Raw genomic sequence first — 27254 nt, 5'->3', positions numbered from 1 at the left:
CATCGTATAACGTTATATTGGATCACTGTATGGTGTTGAACGTTATATACTATTACGTAATAACGTATAAAGTTATGATCTATTAAGTTACAACGTATAACATTTTATTGGATCACTATATGATGTATAACGTTACATACTATTACCTTACATCGAATAACGTTATATTGGACCACTATATGACGTAAAACGTTATATACTATTACGTTACAACGTATAACGTTATGTATTATTATGTTACAACGTTTAACTTTATATACTATTACGTTATAGCGTATAACGTTAAATTGGATCACTATATGATGTATAACGTTACATACTATTACATTACAACGTATAACGTTACATACTATAACGTTACATCGAATAACGATATATTGGATTACTATATGACGTGAAACGTTATATACTATTACGTTACAACGAATAAAGTGATGTATTTTTACGTTACAACGTATTACGTTATGTACTATTACGTTACAACGTATAACGTTATGTACTATTACGTTATTACGTATAATATTATATTGGATCACTATTTGATGTATAACGTCACATACTATTATGTTACATCGAATAACGTTATATTGGATCACTATATGACGTAAAACGTTATATACTATGACGTTACAACGTATAACGTTATGTACTATTACGTTATTACGTATAATATTATATTGGATCACTATTTGATGTATAACGTCACATACTATTACGTTACATCGAATAACGTTATATTGGATCACTATATGACGTAAAACGTTATATACTATTACGTTACAACGTATAACGTTATCCTCTATTACGTTATAACGTATAACGCTATATTAGAATCACTATATGACGTATAACGTTAAATACTATTACGTAATAAGGTATAACGCTATGTACTATTACGTTATAACGTATAACGTTATATTGAATAACTATATGATGTGTAACGTTAAATAACATTACGTTACAACGTATAACGTCATGTACTATTACGTTATAATGTATAACGTTATCTACTATTACGTTATAACGTATAATGTTATTTTGGATCACTATATGACGTGTAATGTTATATAATATTACGTTACAACGTGAAACGCTATGTACTATTATGTTAGAACGTATAACGTTATATTGCATGACTATATGATGTTTAACGTTACATACTATTACGTTACAACGTATAACGTTACATACTATTACCTTACATCGAATAACGTTATATTGGACCACTATATGATTTAAAACGTTATATACTATTACGTTAAGGCGTATAACGTTATATTGGATCACTATATGATGTATATCGTTATGTACTATTACATAATAACGTGTAACGTCATATTGGATCACTATATGATGTATATCAATATGTACTATTACGTTATAACGTATAACGTTATATTGGATCACTATATGATGTATATCGTTATGTACTATTACATAATAACGTGTAACGTTATATTGGATCACTATATGATGTATATCGTTATATACTGTTACGTAATAACGTATAACGTTATGTATTATTACGTTACAACGTATAACGTTATATTGTATCGCTATATGATGTGTAACGTTATATACTATTACGTTACAACGTGAAACGTTATGTTCTATTATGTTAGAAAGTATAACGTTATATTGGATCACTATATGAAGTATAACGTTACATACTATTACGTTACAACGTATAACGATATGTACTATTACGTTATAACGTATAACGTTATGTATTTTTACGTTACAACGTATTACGTTATGTAGTATTACGTTACAACGTATAACGTTATGTACTATTACGTTATTACGTATAATACTATATTGGATCACTATTTGATGTATAACGTTTATACTATTACGTTACATCGAATAACGTTATATTAGATCACTATATGACGTAAAACGTTATATACTATTACGTTACAACGTATAACGTTATGTATTATTACGTTATAACGTATAACGTTACATACTATTACGTTGCAACGTATAACGATATGTACTATTACGTTATAACGTATAACGTTATGTATTTTTACGTTACAACGTGTTACGTTATGTAGTATTACGTTACAACGTATAACGTTATCCTCTATTACGTTATAACGTATAACGCTATATTAGAATCACTATATGACGTATAACGTTAAATACTATCACGTAATAAGGTATAACGCTATGTACTATTACGTTATAACGTATAACGTTATATTGAATCACTATATGATGTGTAACGTTAAATAACATTACGTTACAACGTATAACGTCATGTACTATTACGTTATAATGTATAACGTTATCTACTATTACGTTATAACGTATAATGTTATTTTGGATCACTATATGACGTGTAATGTTATATAATATTACGTTACAACGTGAAACGCTATGTACTATTATGTTAGAACGTATAACGTTATATTGCATGACTATATGATGTTTAACGTTACATACTATTACGTTACAACGTATAACGTTACATACTATTACCTTACATCGAATAACGTTATATTGGACCACTATATGATTTAAAACGTTACATACTATTACGTTAAGGCGTATAACGTTATGTATTATTATGTTACAACGTTTAACTTTATGTACTATTACGTTATAGCGTATAACGTTAAATTGGATCACTATATGATGTATAACGTTATATACTATTACGTTATAACGTATAACGTTATATTGGATCACTATATGATGTATATCGTTATGTACTATTACATAATAACGTGTAACGTCATATTGGATCACTATATGATGTATATCAATATGTACTATTACGTTATAACGTATAACGTTATATTGGATCACTATATGATGTATATCGTTATGTACTATTACATAATAACGTGTAACGTTATATTGGATCACTATATGATGTATATCGTTATATACTGTTACGTAATAACGTATAACGTTATGTACTATTACGTTACAACGTATAACGTTATATTGTATCACTATATGATGTGTAACGTTATATACTATTACGTTACAACGTGAAACGTTATGTACTATTATGTTAGAAAGTATAACGTTATATTGGATCACTATATGAAGTATAACGTTACATACCATTACGTTACAACGTATAACATTATGTACTATTACGTTATAACATATGACGTTATACTAGATCTCTATATGACGTAAAACGTTATATACTATTACGTTACATCGTATAACGTTATGTACTATTACGTTATTACGTATAATATTATATTGGATCACTATTTGATGTATATCGTTACATACTATTACGTTACACCGAATAACGTTATATTGGATCACTATATGACGTAAAACGTTATATACTATTACGTTACAACGTATAACGTTATGTACTATTACGATACATCGTATAACGTTATATTGGATCACTATATGGTGTTGAACGTTATATACTATTACGTAATAACGTATAAAGTTATGATCTATTAAGTTACAACGTATAACATTTTATTGGATCACTATATGATGTATAACGTTACATACTATTACCTTACATCGAATAACGTTATATTGGACCACTATATGACGTAAAACGTTATATACTATTACGTTACAACGTATAACGTTATGTATTATTATGTTACAACGTTTAACTTTATATACTATTACGTTATAGCGTATAACGTTAAATTGGATCACTATATGATGTATAACGTTACATACTATTACATTACAACGTATAACGTTACATACTATAACGTTACATCGAATAACGATATATTGGATTACTATATGACGTGAAACGTTATATACTATTACGTTACAACGAATAAAGTGATGTATTTTTACGTTACAACGTATTACGTTATGTACTATTACGTTACAACGTATAACGTTATGTACTATTACGTTATTACGTATAATATTATATTGGATCACTATTTGATGTATAACGTCACATACTATTATGTTACATCGAATAACGTTATATTGGATCACTATATGACGTAAAACGTTATATACTATGACGTTACAACGTATAACGTTATGTACTATTACGTTATTACGTATAATATTATATTGGATCACTATTTGATGTATAACGTCACATACTATTACGTTACATCGAATAACATTATATTGGATCACTATATGACGTAAAACGTTATATACTATTACGTTACAACGTATAACGTTATCCTCTATTACGTTATAACGTATAACGCTATATTAGAATCACTATATGACGTATAACGTTAAATACTATCACGTAATAAGGTATAACGCTATGTACTATTACGTTATAACGTATAACGTTATATTGAATCACTATATGATGTGTAACGTTAAATAACATTACGTTACAACGTATAACGTCATGTACTATTACGTTATAATGTATAACGTTATCTACTATTACGTTATAACGTATAATGTTATTTTGGATCACTATATGACGTGTAATGTTATATAATATTACGTTACAACGTGAAACGCTATGTACTATTATGTTAGAACGTATAACGTTATATTGCATGACTATATGATGTTTAACGTTACATACTATTACGTTACAACGTATAACGTTACATACTATTACCTTACATCGAATAACGTTATATTGGACCACTATATGATTTAAAACGTTATATACTATTACGTTAAGGCGTATAACGTTATGTATTATTATGTTACAACGTTTAACTTTATGTACTATTACGTTATAGCGTATAACGTTAAATTGGATCACTATATGATGTATAACGTTATATACTATTACGTTATAACGTATAACGTTATATTGGATCACTATATGATGTATATCGTTATGTACTATTACATAATAACGTGTAACGTCATATTGGATCACTATATGATGTATAATAATATGTACTATTACGTTATAACGTATAACGTTATATTGGATCACTATATGATGTATATCGTTATGTACTATTACATAATAACGTGTAACGTTATATTGGATCACTATATGATGTATATCGTTATATACTGTTACGTAATAACGTATAACGTTATGTACTATTACGTCACAACGTATAACGTTATATTGTATCACTATATGATGTGTAACGTTATATACTATTACGTTACAACGTGAAACGTTATGTACTATTATGTTAGAAAGTATAACGTTATATTGGATCACTATATGGTGTTGAACGTTATATACTATTACGTAATAACGTATAAAGTTATGATCTATTAAGTTACAACGTATAACATTTTATTGGATCACTATATGATGTATAACGTTACATACTATTACGTTACATCGAATAACGTTATATTGGATCACTATATGACGTAAAACGTTATATACTATTACGTTACAACGTATAACGTTATGTACTATTACGATACATCGTATAACGTTATATTGGATCACTGTATGGTGTTGAACGTTATATACTATTACGTAATAACGTATAAAGTTATGATCTATTAAGTTACAACGTATAACATTTTATTGGATCACTATATGATGTATAACGTTACATACTATTACCTTACATCGAATAACGTTATATTGGACCACTATATGACGTAAAACGTTATATACTATTACGTTACAACGTATAACGTTATGTATTATTATGTTACAACGTTTAACTTTATATACTATTACGTTATAGCGTATAACGTTAAATTGGATCACTATATGATGTATAACGTTACATACTATTACATTACAACGTATAACGTTACATACTATAACGTTACATCGAATAACGATATATTGGATTACTATATGACGTGAAACGTTATATACTATTACGTTACAACGAATAAAGTGATGTATTTTTACGTTACAACGTATTACGTTATGTACTATTACGTTACAACGTATAACGTTATGTACTATTACGTTATTACGTATAATATTATATTGGATCACTATTTGATGTATAACGTCACATACTATTATGTTACATCGAATAACGTTATATTGGATCACTATATGACGTAAAACGTTATATACTATGACGTTACAACGTATAACGTTATGTACTATTACGTTATTACGTATAATATTATATTGGATCACTATTTGATGTATAACGTCACATACTATTACGTTACATCGAATAACGTTATATTGGATCACTATATGACGTAAAACGTTATATACTATTACGTTACAACGTATAACGTTATCCTCTATTACGTTATAACGTATAACGCTATATTAGAATCACTATATGACGTATAACGTTAAATACTATTACGTAATAAGGTATAACGCTATGTACTATTACGTTATAACGTATAACGTTATATTGAATAACTATATGATGTTTAACGTTACATACTATTACGTTACAACGTATAACGTTACATACTATTACCTTACATCGAATAACGTTATATTGGACCACTATATGATGTATATCGTTATGTACTATTACATAATAACGTGTAACGTCATATTGGATCACTATATGATGTATATCAATATGTACTATTACGTTATAACGTATAACGTTATATTGGATCACTATATGATGTATATCGTTATGTACTATTACATAATAACGTGTAACGTTATATTGGATCACTATATGATGTATATCGTTATATACTGTTACGTAATAACGTATAACGTTATGTACTATTACGTTACAACGTATAACGTTATATTGTATCGCTATATGATGTGTAACGTTATATACTATTACGTTACAACGTGAAACGTTATGTTCTATTATGTTAGAAAGTATAACGTTATATTGGATCACTATATGAAGTATAACGTTACATACTATTACGTTACAACGTATAACGATATGTACTATTACGTTATAACGTATAACGTTATGTATTTTTACGTTACAACGTATTTCGTTATGTAGTATTACGTTACAACGTATAACGTTATGTACTATTACGTTATTACGTATAATACTATATTGGATCACTATATGATGTATAACGTTACATACTATTACCTTACATCGAATAACGTTATATTGGACCACTATATGACGTAAAACGTTATATACTATTACGTTACAACGTATAACGTTATGTATTATTATGTTACAACGTTTAACTTTATGTACTATTACGTTATAGCGTATAACGTTAAATTGGATCACTATATGATGTATAACGTTACATACTATTACATTACAACGTATAACGTTACATACTATAAAGTTACATCGAATAACGATATATTGGATTACTATATGACGTGAAACGTTATATACTATTACGTTACAACGAATAAAGTGATGTATTTTTACGTTACAACGTATTACGTTATGTACTATTACGTTACAACGTATAACGTTATGTACTATTACGTTATTACGTATAATATTATATTGGATCACTATTTGATGTATAACGTCACATACTATTACGTTGCAACGTGAAACGTTATATTGGATCACTATATGACGTAAAACGTTATATACTATTACGTTACAACGTATAACGTTATCCTCTATTACGTTATAACGTATAACGCTATATTAGAATCACTATATGACGTATAACGTTAAATAGTATTACGTAATAAGGTATAACGCTATGTACTATTACGTTATAACGTATAACGTTATATTGAATCACTATATGATGTGTAACGTTAAATAACATTACGTTACAACGTATAACGTCATGTACTATTACGTTATAATGTATATCGTTATCTACTATTACGTTATAACGTATAATGTTATATTGGATCACTATATGACGTGTAATGTTATATAATATTACGGTACAACGTGAAACGCTATGTACTATTATGTTAGAACGTATAACGTTATATTGCATGACTATATGATGTTTAACGTTACATACTATTACGTTACAACGTATAACGTTACATACTATAACGTTACATCGAATAACGATGTATTGGATTACTATATGACGTGAAACGTTATATACTATTACGTTACAACGAATAAAGTTATGTATTTTTACGTTACAACGTATTACGTTATGTACTATTACGTTACAACGTATAACGTTATGTACTATTACGTTATTACTTATAACGCTATATTAGGATCACCATATGACGTATAACGTTAAATACTATTACGTAATAACATATAACGCTATGTACTATTACTTTATAACGTATAACGTTATATTGGATCACTATATGACGTAAAACGCTTTATACTATTACGTTATAATGTATAACGTTATGTACTATTACGTTATAATGTATAACGTTATATTGGATCACTATATGATGTGTAACGTTATATACCATTACGTTACAACGTATAACGTTATGTACTATCACGTTATAATGTATAACGTTATGTACTATTACGCTATAACGTATAACGTTATATTGGATCACTATATGATGTATAACATTACATACTATTACGTTACAACGTGAAACGTTATGTACTATTATGTTAGAACGTATAACGTTATATTGGATCACTATATGATGTATAACGTTATATACTATTACGTTACAACGTATAACGTTATGTACTATTACGTTATAACGTATAACGTTATGTACTATTACGATATAACGTATAACGATATATTGGTTCACTATATGATGTATAAGGTTATGTACTATTACGTGACAACGTATAACGTTATGTATTTTTACGTTACAACGTATTACGTTATGTACTATTACGTTACAACGTATAACGTTATGTACTATTACGTTATAACGTATAACGTTATGTACTATTACGATATAACGTATAACGATATATTGGTTCACTATATGATATATAAGGTTATATACTATTACGTTACAACGTATAACGTTATGTAGTATTACGTTATAACGTATAACGTTACATACTATTACGTTACATCGAATAACGTTATATTGGATCACTATATGACGTAAAACGTTATATACTATTACGTTACAACGTATAACGTTATCCTCTATTACGTTATAACGTATAACGTTATATTGGATCACTATATGATGTGTAACGTTATATACTATTACGTTACAACGTGAACCTTTATGTACTATTATGTTAGAAAGTATAACGTTATATTGGATCACTATATGAAGTATAACGTTACATACTATTACGTTGCAACGTATAACGTTATGTACTATTACGTTATAACGTATGACGTTATACTAGATCACTATATGACGTAAAACGTTATATACTATTACGTTACAACGTATAACGTTATGTATTATTACGTTACAACGTATAACGTTATGTACTATTACGTTACAACATATAACGTTGTGTACTATTACGTTATAACGTATAACGATATATTGGATCACTATATGACGTAAAACGTTATATACTATTACGTTACAACGTATAACGTTATGTATTTTTACGTTACAACGTATTACGTTATGTACTATTACGTTACAACGTATAATGTTATGTACTATTACGTTATTACGTATAATACTATATTGGATCACTATTTGATGTATAACGTTTATGCTATTACGTTACATCGAATAACGTTATATTGGATCAGTATATGACGTAAAACGTTATATACTATGACGTTAAGACGCATAACGTTATGTACTATTACGATATAACGCATAACGTTATGTATTTTTACGTTACAACGTATTACGTTATGTACTATTACGTTACAACGTATAATGTTATGTACTATTACGTTATTACGTATAATACTATATTGGATCACTATATGACGTATAACGTTAAATACTATTACGTAATAACGTATAACGTTATGTACTATTACGTTATAACGTATAACGTTATATTGGATCACTATATGATGTGTAACGTTAAATACTATTACGTTACAAGGTGAAACGTTATGTACTGTTATGTTGGAAAGTATAACATTATATTGGATCACCATATGATGTATAACGTTACATACTATTACCTTACATCGAATAACGTTATATTGGAACACTATATGATGTATATCGATATGTACTATTACGTTATAACGTATAACGTTATATTAGATCACTATATGACGTAAAACGTTATATACTATTACGTTACAACGTATAACGTTATGTATTATTACGTTATAACGTATAACGTTACATACTATTACGTTACAACGTGAAACGTTATGTACTACTATGTTGGAAAGTATAACGTTATATTGGATCACTATATGATGTATAACGTCACATACTATTACGTTACAACGTATAACGTTATGTACTATTACGTTATAACGTATAACGTTATATTAGATCACTATATGACGTAAAACGTTATAGACTATTACGTTACAACGTATAACGTTATGTATTATTACGTTACAACGTATAACGTTATGTACTATTACGTTACTACATATAACGTTGTGTACTATTACGTTATAACGTATAACGATATATCGGTTCACTATATGATGTATAAGGTTATGTACTATTACGTGACAACGTATAACGTTATGTATTTTTACGTTACAACGTATTACGTTATGTACTATTACGTTACAACGTATAACGTTATGTACTATTACCTTATAACGTATAATATTATATTGGATCACTATTTGATGTATATCGTTACATACTATTACGTTACACCGAATAACGTTATATTGGATCACTATATGACGTAAAACGTTATATACTATTACGTTACAACGTATAACGTTATGCATTATTACGTTACAGCGTATAACGTTATGTACTATTACGTTACAACGTATAACGTTATATTGGATCACTATATGGTGTGTAATGTTATATAATATTACGTTACATCGTGAAACGCTATGTACTATTATGTTAGAACGTATAACGTTATATTGGATGACTATATGATGTTTAACGTTACATACTATTACGTTACAACATATAACGTTATGTATTATTACGTTACAACGTATAACGTTATGTACTATTACGTTATTACGCATAATACTATATTGGATCACTATTTGATGTATAACGTTTATACTATTACGTTACATCGAATAACGTTATATTGGATCAGTATATGACGTAAAACGTTATATACTATGACGTTATAACGTATAACGTTATGTACTATTACGATATAACGCATAACGCTATATTGGATCACTATATGTCGTATAACGATAAATACTATTACGTAATAACGTATAACGTTATGTACTATTACGTTATAACGTATAACGTTATATTGGATCACTATATGATGTGTAACGTTAAATACTATTACGTTACAACGTGAAACGTTATGTACTACTATGTTGGAAAGTATAACGTTATATTGGATCACTATATGATGTATAACGTCACATACTATTACGTTACAACGTATAACGTTATGTACTATTACGTTATAACGTATAACGTTATATTAGATCACTATATGACGTAAAACGTTATATACTATTACGTTACAACGTATAACGTTATGTATTATTACGTTACAACGTATAACGTTATGTACTATTACGTTACTACATATAACGTTGTGTACTATTACGTTATAACGTATAACGATATATCGGTTCACCATATGATATATAAGGTTATGTACTATTACGTGACAACGTATAACGTTATGTATTTTTACGTTACAACGTATTACGTTATGTACTATTACGTTACAACGTATAACGTTATGTACTATTACGTTATTACGTATAACGCTATATTAGGATCACCATATGACGTATAATGTTAAATACTATTACGTAATAACGTATAACGCTATGTACTATTACTTTATAACGGATAACGTTATATTGGATCACTATATGATGTATAACGTTATATACTATTATGTTACAACGTATAACGTTATGTACTATTACGTTATAATGTATAACGTTATGTACTGTTACGTTATAACGTATAACGTTATATTGGATCACTATATGATGTGTAACGTTATATACCATTACGTTACAACGTATAACGTTATGTACTATCACGTTATAATGTATAAAGTTATGTACTATTACGTTATAACGTATAACGTTATATTGGATCACTATATGATGTATAACGTTACAGACAATTACGTTACAACGTGAAACGTTATGTACTATTACGTTATTACGTATAATATTATATTGGATCATTATTTGATGTATAACGTTACATACTATAACGTTACATCGAATAACGTTATATTGCATCACTACATGACGTAAAACGTTTTATACCATTACGTTACAACGTATAACGTTATGTACTATTACGTTATTACGTATAACGTTATGTACTATTACGTTATTACGTATAGCGTTATGTACTATTACGTTACAACGTATAACGTTATGTACTATTACGTTATTACGTATAATATTATATTGGATCACTATTTGATGTATAACGTCACATACTATTACGTTACATCGAATAACGTTATATTGGATCACTATATGACGTAAAACGTTATATACTATGACGTAACAACGTATAACGTTATGTATTTTTACGTTACAACCTATTACGTTATGTACTATTACGTTACAACGTGTCACGTTATGTACTATTACGTTATTACGTATAATATTATATTGGATCATTATTTGATGTATAACGTTACATACTATTACGTTACATCGAATAACGTTATATTGCATCACTACATGACGTAAAACGTTTTATACTATTACGTTACAACGTATAACGTTATGTACTATTACGTTATTACGTATAACGCTATATTAGGATCACCATATGACGTATAATGTTAAATACTATTACGTAATAACGTATAACGCTATGTACTATTACTTTATAACGTATAACGTTATATTGGATCACTATATGATGTATAACGTTATATACCATTACGTTACAACGTATAACGTTATGTACTATTACGTTATAATGTATAACGTTATGTACTGTTACGTTATAACGTATAACGTTATATTGGATCACTATATGATGTGTAACGTTATATACCATTACGTTACAACGTATAACGTTATGTACTATCACGTTATAATGTATAAAGTTATGTACTATTACGTTATAACGTATAACGTTATATTGGATCACTATATGATGTATAACGTTACAGACTATTACGTTACAACGTGAAACGTTATGTACTATTACGTTATTACGTATAATATTATATCGGATCATTATTTGATGTATAACGTTACATACTATTACGTTACATCGAATAACGTTATATTGCATCACTACATGACGTAAAACGTTTTATACCATTACGTTACAACGTATAACGTTATGTACTATTACGTTATTACGTATAGCGTTATGTACTATTACGTTATAACGCATAAGATTATATTGGATCACTATATGATGTATAACGTTACATACTATAACGTTACATCGAATAACGATATATTGCATCACTATATGACGTAAAACGTTATATACTATTACGTTACAACGTATAACGTTATGTACTATTACGTTATTACTTATAACGCTATATTAGGATCACCATATGACGTATAACGTTAAATACTATTACGTAATAACGTATAACGCTATGTACTATTACTTTATAACGTATAACGTTATATTGGATCACTATATGACGTAAAACGTTTTATACTATTACGTTATAATGTATAACGTTATGTACTATTACGTTATAACGCATAACGTTATATTGGATCACTATATGATGTGTAACGTTATATACCATTACGTTACAACGTATAACGTTATGTACTATCACGTTATAATGTATAACGTTATGTACTATTACGCTATAACGTATAACGTTATATTGGATCACTATATGATGTATAACGTTACATACTATTACGTTACAACGTGAAACGTTATGTACTATTATGTTAGAACGTATAACGTTATATTGGATCACTATATGATGTATAACGTTATATACTATTACGTTACAACGTATAACGTTATGTACTATTACGTTATAACGTATAACGTTATGTACTATTACGATATAACGTATAACGATATATTGGATCACTATATGATGTATAAGGTTATATACTATTACGTTACAACGTATAACGTTATGTAGTATTACGTTATAACGTATAACGTTACATACTATTACGTTACATCGAATAACGTTATATTGGATCACTAAATGACGTAAAACGTTATATACTATTACGTTACAACGTATAACGTTATGTATTATTACGTTACAACGTATAACGTTATGTACTATTACGTTACAACGTATAATGTTATGTACTATTACGTTATTACGTATAATACTATATTGGATCACTATTTGATGTATAACGTTTATACTATTACGTTACATCGAATAACGTTATATTGGATCAGTATATGACGTAAAACGTTATATACTATGACGTTACAACGTATAACGTTATGTACTATTACGATATAACGCATAACGCTATATTGGATCACTATATGACGTATAACGTTAAATACTATTACGTAATAACGTATAACGTTATGTACTATTACGTTATAACGTATAACGTTATATTGAATCACTATATGATATGTAACGTTAAATAACATTACGTTACAACGTATAACGTCATGTACTATTACGTTATAATGTATAACGTTATCTACTATTACGTTATAACGTATAATGTTATATTGGATCACTATATGATGTGTAATGTTATATAATATTACGTTACAACGTGAAACGCTATGTACTATTATGTTAGAACGTATAACGTTATATTGCATGACTATATGATGTTTAACGTTACATACTATTACGTTACAACGTATAACGTTATGTACTATTACGTTATAACGTATAACGTTATATTGGATCACTATATGATGTATATCGTTATGTACTATTACATAATAACGTGTAACGTTATATTGGATCACTATATGATGTATAACGTTATATACTATTACGTAATAAAGTATATCATTATGTACTACTACGTTATAACGTATAACGTTTTATTGGATCACTATATGATGTGTAACGTTAAATACTATTACGTTACAACGTGAAACGTTATGTACTATTATTGGAAAGTATAACGTTATATTGGATCACTATATGATGTATAACGATACATACTATTACGTTACAACGTATAACGTTATGTACTATTACGTTATAACGTATAACGTTATATTGGATCACTATATGATGTGTAACGTTAAATACTATTACGTTACAACGTGAAACGTTATGTACTACTATGTTGGAAAGTATAACGTTATATTGGATCACTATATGATGTATAACGTCACATACTATTACGTTACAACGTATAATGTTATGTACTATTACGTTATAACGTATAACGTTATATTAGATCACTATATGACGTAAAACGTTATATACTATTACGTTACAACGTATAACGTTATGTATTATTACGTTATAACGTATAACATTACATACTATTACGTTACAACGTGAAACGTTATGTACTACTATGTTGGAAAGTATAACGTTATATTGGATCACTATATGATGTATAACGTCACATACCATTACGTTACAACGTATAACGTTATGTACTATTACGTTATAACGTATAACGTTATATTAGATCACTATATGACGTAAAACGTTATATACTATTACGTTACAACGTATAACGTCATGTATTATTACGTTACAACGTATAACGTTATGTACTATTACGTTACTACATATAACGTTGTGTACTATTACGTTATAACGTATAACGATATATCGGTTCACCATATGATGTATAAGGTTATGTACTATTACGTGACAACGTATAACGTTATGTATTTTTACGTTACAACGTATTACGTTATGTACTATTACGTTACAACGTATAACGTTATGTACTATTATGTTATTACGTATAATATTATATTGGATCACTATTTGATGTATAACGTCACATACTATTACGTTACATCGAATAACATTATATTGGATCACTATATGACGTAAAACGTTATATACTATGACGTAACAACGTATAACGTTATGTATTTTTACGTTACAACCTATTACGTTATGTACTATTACGTTACAACGTGTAACGTTATGTACTATTACGTTATTACGTATAATATTATATTGGATCATTATTTGATGTATAACGTTACATACTATTACGTTACATCGAATAACGTTATATTGCATCACTACATGACGTAAAACGTTTTATACTATTACGTTACAACGTATAACGTTATGTACTATTACGTTATTACGTATAACGCTATATTAGGATCACCATATGACGTATAATGTTAAATACTATTACGTAATAACGTATAACGCTATGTACTATTACTTTATAACGTATAACGTTATATTGGATCACTATATGATGTATAACGTTATATACTATTATGTTACAACGTATAACGTTATGTACTATTACGTTATAATGTATAACGTTATGTACTGTTACGTTATAACGTATAACGTTTTATTGGATCACTATATGATGTGTAACGTTAAATACTATTACGTTACAACGTGAAACGTTATGTACTATTATGTTGGAAAGTATAACGTTATATTGGATCACTATATGATGTATAACGATACATACTATTACGTTACAACGTATAACGTTATGTACTATTACGTTATAACGTATAACGTTATATTGGATCACTATATGATGTGTAACGTTAAATACTATTACGTTACAACGTGAAACGTTATGTACTACTATGTTGGAAAGTATAACGTTATATTGGATCACTATATGATGTATAACGTCACATACTATTACGTTACAACGTATAACGTTATGTACTATTACGTTATAACGTATAACGTTATATTAGATCACTATATGACGTAAAACGTTATATACTATTACGTTACAACGTATAACGTTATGTATTATTACGTTACAACGTATAACGTTATGTACTATTACGTTACTACATATAACGTTGTGTGCTATTACGTTATAACGTATAACGATATATCGGTTCACCATATGATGTATAAGGTTATGTACTATTACGTGACAACGTATAACGTTATGTATTTTTACGTTACAACGTATTACGTTATGTACTATTACGTTACAACGTATAACGTTATGTACTATTACGTTATAACGTATAACGTTATGTACTATTACGATATAACGTATAACGATATATTGGTTCACTATATGATATATAAGGTTATATACTATTACGTTACAACGTATAACGTTATGTAGTATTACGTTATAACGTATAACGTTACATACTATTACGTTACATCGAATAACGTTATATTGGATCACTATATGACGTAAAACGTTATATACTATTACGTTACAACGTATAACGTTATCCTCTATTACGTTATAACGTATAACGTTATATTGGATCACTATATGATGTGTAACGTTATATACTATTACGTTACAACGTGAACCTTTATGTACTATTATGTTAGAAAGTATAACGTTATATTGGATCACTATATGAAGTATAACGTTACATACTATTACGTTGCAACGTATAACGTTATGTACTATTACGTTATAACGTATGACGTTATACTAGATCACTATATGACGTAAAACGTTATATACTATTACGTTACAACGTATAACGTTATGTATTATTACGTTACAACGTATAACGTTATGTACTATTACGTTACAACATATAACGTTGTGTACTATTACGTTATAACGTATAACGATATATTGGATCACTATATGACGTAAAACGTTATATACTATTACGTTACAACGTATAACGTTATGTATTTTTACGTTACAACGTATTACGTTATGTACTATTACGTTACAACGTATAATGTTATGTACTATTACGTTATTACGTATAATACTATATTGGATCACTATTTGATGTATAACGTTTATGCTATTACGTTACATCGAATAACGTTATATTGGATCAGTATATGACGTAAAACGTTATATACTATGACGTTAAGACGCATAACGTTATGTACTATTACGATATAACGCATAACGTTATGTATTTTTACGTTACAACGTAATACGTTATGTACTATTACGTTACAACGTATAATGTTATGTACTATTACGTTATTACGTATAATACTATATTGGATCACTATATGACGTATAACGTTAAATACTATTACGTAATAACGTATAACGTTATGTACTATTACGTTATAACGTATAACGTTATATTGGATCACTATATGATGTGTAACGTTAAATACTATTACGTTACAAGGTGAAACGTTATGTACTGTTATGTTGGAAAGTATAACATTATATTGGATCACCATATGATGTATAACGTTACATACTATTACCTTACATCGAATAACGTTATATTGGAACACTATATGATGTATATCGATATGTACTATTACGTTATAACGTATAACGTTATATTAGATCACTATATGACGTAAAACGTTATATACTATTACGTTACAACGTATAACGTTATGTATTATTACGTTATAACGTATAACGTTACATACTATTACGTTACAACGTGAAACGTTATGTACTACTATGTTGGAAAGTATAACGTTATATTGGATCACTATATGATGTATAACGTCACATACTATTACGTTACAACGTATAACGTTATGTACTATTACGTTATAACGTATAACGTTATATTAGATCACTATATGACGTAAAACGTTATAGACTATTACGTTACAACGTATAACGTTATGTATTATTACGTTACAACGTATAACGTTATGTACTATTACGTTACTACATATAACGTTGTGTACTATTACGTTATAACGTATAACGATATATCGGTTCACTATATGATGTATAAGGTTATGTACTATTACGTGACAACGTATAACGTTATGTATTTTTACGTTACAACGTATTACGTTATGTACTATTACGTTACAACGTATAACGTTATGTACTATTACCTTATAACGTATAATATTATATTGGATCACTATTTGATGTATATCGTTACATACTATTACGTTACACCGAATAACGTTATATTGGATCACTATATGACGTAAAACGTTATATACTATTACGTTACAACGTATAACGTTATGCATTATTACGTTACAGCGTATAACGTTATGTACTATTACGTTACAACGTATAACGTTATATTGGATCACTATATGGTGTGTAATGTTATATAATATTACGTTACATCGTGAAACGCTATGTACTATTATGTTAGAACGTATAACGTTATATTGGATGACTATATGATGTTTAACGTTACATACTATTACGTTACAACATATAACGTTATGTATTATTACGTTACAACGTATAACGTTATGTACTATTACGTTATTACGCATAATACTATATTGGATCACTATTTGATGTATAACGTTTATACTATTACGTTACATCGAATAACGTTATATTGGATCAGTATATGACGTAAAACGTTATATACTATGACGTTATAACGTATAACGTTATGTACTATTACGATATAACGCATAACGCTATATTGGATCACTATATGTCGTATAACGATAAATACTATTACGTAATAACGTATAACGTTATGTACTATTACGTTATAACGTATAACGTTATATTGGATCACTATATGATGTGTAACGTTAAATACTATTACGTTACAACGTGAAACGTTATGTACTACTATGTTGGAAAGTATAACGTTATATTGGATCACTATATGATGTATAACGTCACATACTATTACGTTACAACGTATAACGTTATGTACTATTACGTTATAACGTATAACGTTATATTAGATCACTATATGACGTAAAACGTTATATACTATTACGTTACAACGTATAACGTTATGTATTATTACGTTACAACGTATAACGTTATGTACTATTACGTTACTACATATAACGTTGTGTACTATTACGTTATAACGTATAACGATATATCGGTTCACCATATGATATATAAGGTTATGTACTATTACGTGACAACGTATAACGTTATGTATTTTTACGTTACAACGTATTACGTTATGTACTATTACGTTACAACGTATAACGTTATGTACTATTACGTTATTACGTATAACGCTATATTAGGATCACCATATGACGTATAATGTTAAATACTATTACGTAATAACGTATAACGCTATGTACTATTACTTTATAACGGATAACGTTATATTGGATCACTATATGATGTATAACGTTATATACTATTATGTTACAACGTATAACGTTATGTACTATTACGTTATAATGTATAACGTTATGTACTGTTACGTTATAACGTATAACGTTATATTGGATCACTATATGATGTGTAACGTTATATACCATTACGTTACAACGTATAACGTTATGTACTATCACGTTATAATGTATAAAGTTATGTACTATTACGTTATAACGTATAACGTTATATTGGATCACTATATGATGTATAACGTTACAGACAATTACGTTACAACGTGAAACGTTATGTACTATTACGTTATTACGTATAATATTATATTGGATCATTATTTGATGTATAACGTTACATACTATAACGTTACATCGAATAACGTTATATTGCATCACTACATGACGTAAAACGTTTTATACCATTACGTTACAACGTATAACGTTATGTACTATTACGTTATTACGTATAACGTTATGTACTATTACGTTATTACGTATAGCGTTATGTACTATTACGTTACAACGTATAACGTTATGTACTATTACGTTATTACGTATAATATTATATTGGATCACTATTTGATGTATAACGTCACATACTATTACGTTACATCGAATAACGTTATATTGGATCACTATATGACGTAAAACGTTATATACTATGACGTAACAACGTATAACGTTATGTATTTTTACGTTACAACCTATTACGTTATGTACTATTACGTTACAACGTGTCACGTTATGTACTATTACGTTATTACGTATAATATTATATTGGATCATTATTTGATGTATAACGTTACATACTATTACGTTACATCGAATAACGTTATATTGCATCACTACATGACGTAAAACGTTTTATACTATTACGTTACAACGTATAACGTTATGTACTATTACGTTATTACGTATAACGCTATATTAGGATCACCATATGACGTATAATGTTAAATACTATTACGTAATAACGTATAACGCTATGTACTATTACTTTATAACGTATAACGTTATATTGGATCACTATATGATGTATAACGTTATATACCATTACGTTACAACGTATAACGTTATGTACTATTACGTTATAATGTATAACGTTATGTACTGTTACGTTATAACGTATAACGTTATATTGGATCACTATATGATGTGTAACGTTATATACCATTACGTTACAACGTATAACGTTATGTACTATCACGTTATAATGTATAAAGTTATGTACTATTACGTTATAACGTATAACGTTATATTGGATCACTATATGATGTATAACGTTACAGACTATTACGTTACAACGTGAAACGTTATGTACTATTACGTTATTACGTATAATATTATATCGGATCATTATTTGATGTATAACGTTACATACTATTACGTTACATCGAATAACGTTATATTGCATCACTACATGACGTAAAACGTTTTATACCATTACGTTACAACGTATAACGTTATGTACTATTACGTTATTACGTATAGCGTTATGTACTATTACGTTATAACGCATAAGATTATATTGGATCACTATATGATGTATAACGTTACATACTATAACGTTACATCGAATAACGATATATTGCATCACTATATGACGTAAAACGTTATATACTATTACGTTACAACGTATAACGTTATGTACTATTACGTTATTACTTATAACGCTATATTAGGATCACCATATGACGTATAACGTTAAATACTATTACGTAATAACGTATAACGCTATGTACTATTACTTTATAACGTATAACGTTATATTGGATCACTATATGACGTAAAACGTTTTATACTATTACGTTATAATGTATAACGTTATGTACTATTACGTTATAACGCATAACGTTATATTGGATCACTATATGATGTGTAACGTTATATACCATTACGTTACAACGTATAACGTTATGTACTATCACGTTATAATGTATAACGTTATGTACTATTACGCTATAACGTATAACGTTATATTGGATCACTATATGATGTATAACGTTACATACTATTACGTTAGAACGTATAACGTTATATTGGATCACTATATGATGTATAACGTTATATACTATTACGTTACAACGTATAACGTTATGTACTATTACGTTATAACGTATAACGTTATGTACTATTACGATATAACGTATAACGATATATTGGATCACTATATGATGTATAAGGTTATATACTATTACGTTACAACGTATAACGTTATGTAGTATTACGTTATAACGTATAACGTTACATACTATTACGTTACATCGAATAACGTTATATTGGATCACTAAATGACGTAAAACGTTATATACTATTACGTTACAACGTATAACGTTATGTATTATTACGTTACAACGTATAACGTTATGTACTATTACGTTACAACGTATAATGTTATGTACTATTACGTTATTACGTATAATACTATATTGGATCACTATTTGATGTATAACGTTTATACTATTACGTTACATCGAATAACGTTATATTGGATCAGTATATGACGTAAAACGTTATATACTATGACGTTACAACGTATAACGTTATGTACTATTACGATATAACGCATAACGCTATATTGGATCACTATATGACGTATAACGTTAAATACTATTACGTAATAACGTATAACGTTATGTACTATTACGTTATAACGTATAACGTTATATTGAATCACTATATGATATGTAACGTTAAATAACATTACGTTACAACGTATAACGTCATGTACTATTACGTTATAATGTATAACGTTATCTACTATTACGTTATAACGTATAATGTTATATTGGATCACTATATGATGTGTAATGTTATATAATATTACGTTACAACGTGAAACGCTATGTACTATTATGTTAGAACGTATAACGTTATATTGCATGACTATATGATGTTTAACGTTACATACTATTACGTTACAACGTATAACGTTATGTACTATTACGTTATAACGTATAACGTTATATTGGATCACTATATGATGTATATCGTTATGTACTATTACATAATAACGTGTAACGTTATATTGGATCACTATATGATGTATAACGTTATATACTATTACGTAATAAAGTATATCATTATGTACTACTACGTTATAACGTATAACGTTTTATTGGATCACTATATGATGTGTAACGTTAAATACTATTACGTTACAACGTGAAACGTTATGTACTATTATTGGAAAGTATAACGTTATATTGGATCACTATATGATGTATAACGATACATACTATTACGTTACAACGTATAACGTTATGTACTATTACGTTATAACGTATAACGTTATATTGGATCACTATATGATGTGTAACGTTAAATACTATTACGTTACAACGTGAAACGTTATGTACTACTATGTTGGAAAGTATAACGTTATATTGGATCACTATATGATGTATAACGTCACATACTATTACGTTACAACGTATAATGTTATGTACTATTACGTTATAACGTATAACGTTATATTAGATCACTATATGACGTAAAACGTTATATACTATTACGTTACAACGTATAACGTTATGTATTATTACGTTATAACGTATAACATTACATACTATTACGTTACAACGTGAAACGTTATGTACTACTATGTTGGAAAGTATAACGTTATATTGGATCACTATATGATGTATAACGTCACATACCATTACGTTACAACGTATAACGTTATGTACTATTACGTTATAACGTATAACGTTATATTAGATCACTATATGACGTAAAACGTTATATACTATTACGTTACAACGTATAACGTTATGTATTATTACGTTACAACGTATAACGTTATGTACTATTACGTTACTACATATAACGTTGTGTACTATTACGTTATAACGTATAACGATATATCGGTTCACCATATGATGTATAAGGTTATGTACTATTACGTGACAACGTATAACGTTATGTATTTTTACGTTACAACGTATTACGTTATGTACTATTACGTTACAACGTATAACGTTATGTACTATTATGTTATTACGTATAATATTATATTGGATCACTATTTGATGTATAACGTCACATACTATTACGTTACATCGAATAACATTATATTGGATCACTATATGACGTAAAACGTTATATACTATGACGTAACAACGTATAACGTTATGTATTTTTACGTTACAACCTATTACGTTATGTACTATTACGTTACAACGTGTAACGTTATGTACTATTACGTTATTACGTATAATATTATATTGGATCATTATTTGATGTATAACGTTACATACTATTACGTTACATCGAATAACGTTATATTGCATCACTACATGACGTAAAACGTTTTATACTATTACGTTACAACGTATAACGTTATGTACTATTACGTTATTACGTATAACGCTATATTAGGATCACCATATGACGTATAATGTTAAATACTATTACGTAATAACGTATAACGCTATGTACTATTACTTTATAACGTATAACGTTATATTGGATCACTATATGATGTATAACGTTATATACTATTATGTTACAACGTATAACGTTATGTACTATTACGTTATAATGTATAACGTTATGTACTGTTACGTTATAACGTATAACGTTTTATTGGATCACTATATGATGTGTAACGTTAAATACTATTACGTTACAACGTGAAACGTTATGTACTATTATGTTGGAAAGTATAACGTTATATTGGATCACTATATGATGTATAACGATACATACTATTACGTTACAACGTATAACGTTATGTACTATTACGTTATAACGTATAACGTTATATTGGATCACTATATGATGTGTAACGTTAAATACTATTACGTTACAACGTGAAACGTTATGTACTACTATGTTGGAAAGTATAACGTTATATTGGATCACTATATGATGTATAACGTCACATACTATTACGTTACAACGTATAACGTTATGTACTATTACGTTATAACGTATAACGTTATATTAGATCACTATATGACGTAAAACGTTATATACTATTACGTTACAACGTATAACGTTATGTATTATTACGTTACAACGTATAACGTTATGTACTATTACGTTACTACATATAACGTTGTGTGCTATTACGTTATAACGTATAACGATATATCGGTTCACCATATGATGTATAAGGTTATGTACTATTACGTGACAACGTATAACGTTATGTATTTTTACGTTACAACGTATTACGTTATGTACTATTACGTTACAACGTATAACGTTATGTACTATTTCGTTATTACGTATAATATTATATTGGATCACTATTTGATGTATAACGTCACATACTATTACGTTACATCGAATAACGTTATATTGGATCACTATATGACGTAAAATGTTATATACTATGACGTAACAACGTATAACGTTATGTATTTTTACGTTACAACCTATTACGTTATGTACTATTACGTTACAACGTGTAACGTTATGTACTATTACGTTATTACGTATAATATTATATTGGATCATTATTTGATGTATAACGTTACATACTATTACGTTACATCGAATAACGTTATATTGGATCACTATATGATGTATAACGTTATATACTATTACGTTACAACGTATAACGTTATGTACTATTACGTTATAACGTATAACGTTATGTACTATTACGATATAACGTATAACGATATATTGGCTCACTATATAACGTATAAGGTTATATACTATTACCTTACAACGTATAACGTTCTGTAGTATTACGTTATAACGTATAACGTTACATACTATTACGTTACATCGAATAACGCTATATTGGATCACTAAATGACGTAAAACGTTATATACTACTACGTTACAACGTATAACGTTATCCTCTATTACGTTATAACGTATAACGCTATATTAGAATCACTATATGACGTATAACGTTAAATACTATTACGTAATAACGTATAACGCTATGTACTATTACGTTATAACGTATAACGTTATATTGGATCGCTATATGATGTGTAACGTTATATAATATTACGTTACAACGTGAAACGTTATGTACTATTATGTTAGAACGTATGACGTTATATTGGATGACTATATGATGTTTAACGTTACATACTATTACGTTACAACGTATGACGTTATGTACTATTACGTTATAACGTATAACGTTATATTAGATCACTATATGACGTAAAACGTTATATACCATTACGTCACAACGTATAACGTTATGTACTATTACGTTATAATGTATAACGTTATGTACTATTACGTTATAACGTATAACGTTATATTGGATCGCTATATGATGTGTTATGTTATATAATATTACATTACAACGTGAAAAGTTATGTACTATTATGTTTGAACGTATAACGTTATATTGGATCACTATATGATGTATAACGTTATGTACTGTTACGTTACAACGTATAACGTTATGTACTATCACGTTATAATGTATAACGTTATGTACTATTACGTTATAACGTATAACGTTATATTGGATCACTATATGATGTATAACGTTACATACTATTACGTTACAACGTGAAACGTTATGTACTATTATGTTAGAACGTATAACGTTATATTGGATCACTATATGATGTATAACGTTACATACTATTACGTTACAACGTATAACGTTACATACTATAACGTTACATCGAATAACGATATATTGCATCACTATATGACGTAAAACGTTATATACTATTACGTTACAACGTATAACGTTATATTAGATCACTATATGACGTGAAACGTTATATACTAATACGTTGCAACGTATAACGTTATGTATTTTTACGTTACAACCTATTACGTTATGTACTATTACGTTACAACGTGTAACGTTATGTACTATTACGTTATTACGTATAATATTATATTGGATCACTATATGATGGATAACGTTACATACTATAACGTTACATCGAATAACGATATATTGCATCACTATATGACGTAAAACGTTATATACTATTACGTTACAACGTATAACGTTATATTAGATCACTATATGACGTGAAACGTTATATACTAATACGTTGCAACGTATAACGTTATGTATTTTTACGTTACAACCTATTACGTTATGTACTATTACGTTACAACGTGTAACGTTATGTACTATTACGTTATTACGTATAATATTATATTGGATCATTATTTGATGTATAACGTTACATACTATTACGTTACATCGAATAACGTTATATTGCATCACTACATGACGTAAAACGTTTTATACTATTACGTTACAACGTATAACGTTATGTACTATTACGTTATTACGTATAACGCTATATTAGGATCACCATATGACGTATAATGTTAAATACTATTACGCAATAACGTATA

Source organism: Bombus terrestris, chromosome 5 (assembly GCF_910591885.1).
Source record: "Bombus terrestris chromosome 5, iyBomTerr1.2, whole genome shotgun sequence".
NCBI classification, from domain to species: domain Eukaryota; kingdom Metazoa; phylum Arthropoda; class Insecta; order Hymenoptera; family Apidae; genus Bombus; species Bombus terrestris.
This window is presented reverse-complemented; position numbering follows the sequence as displayed.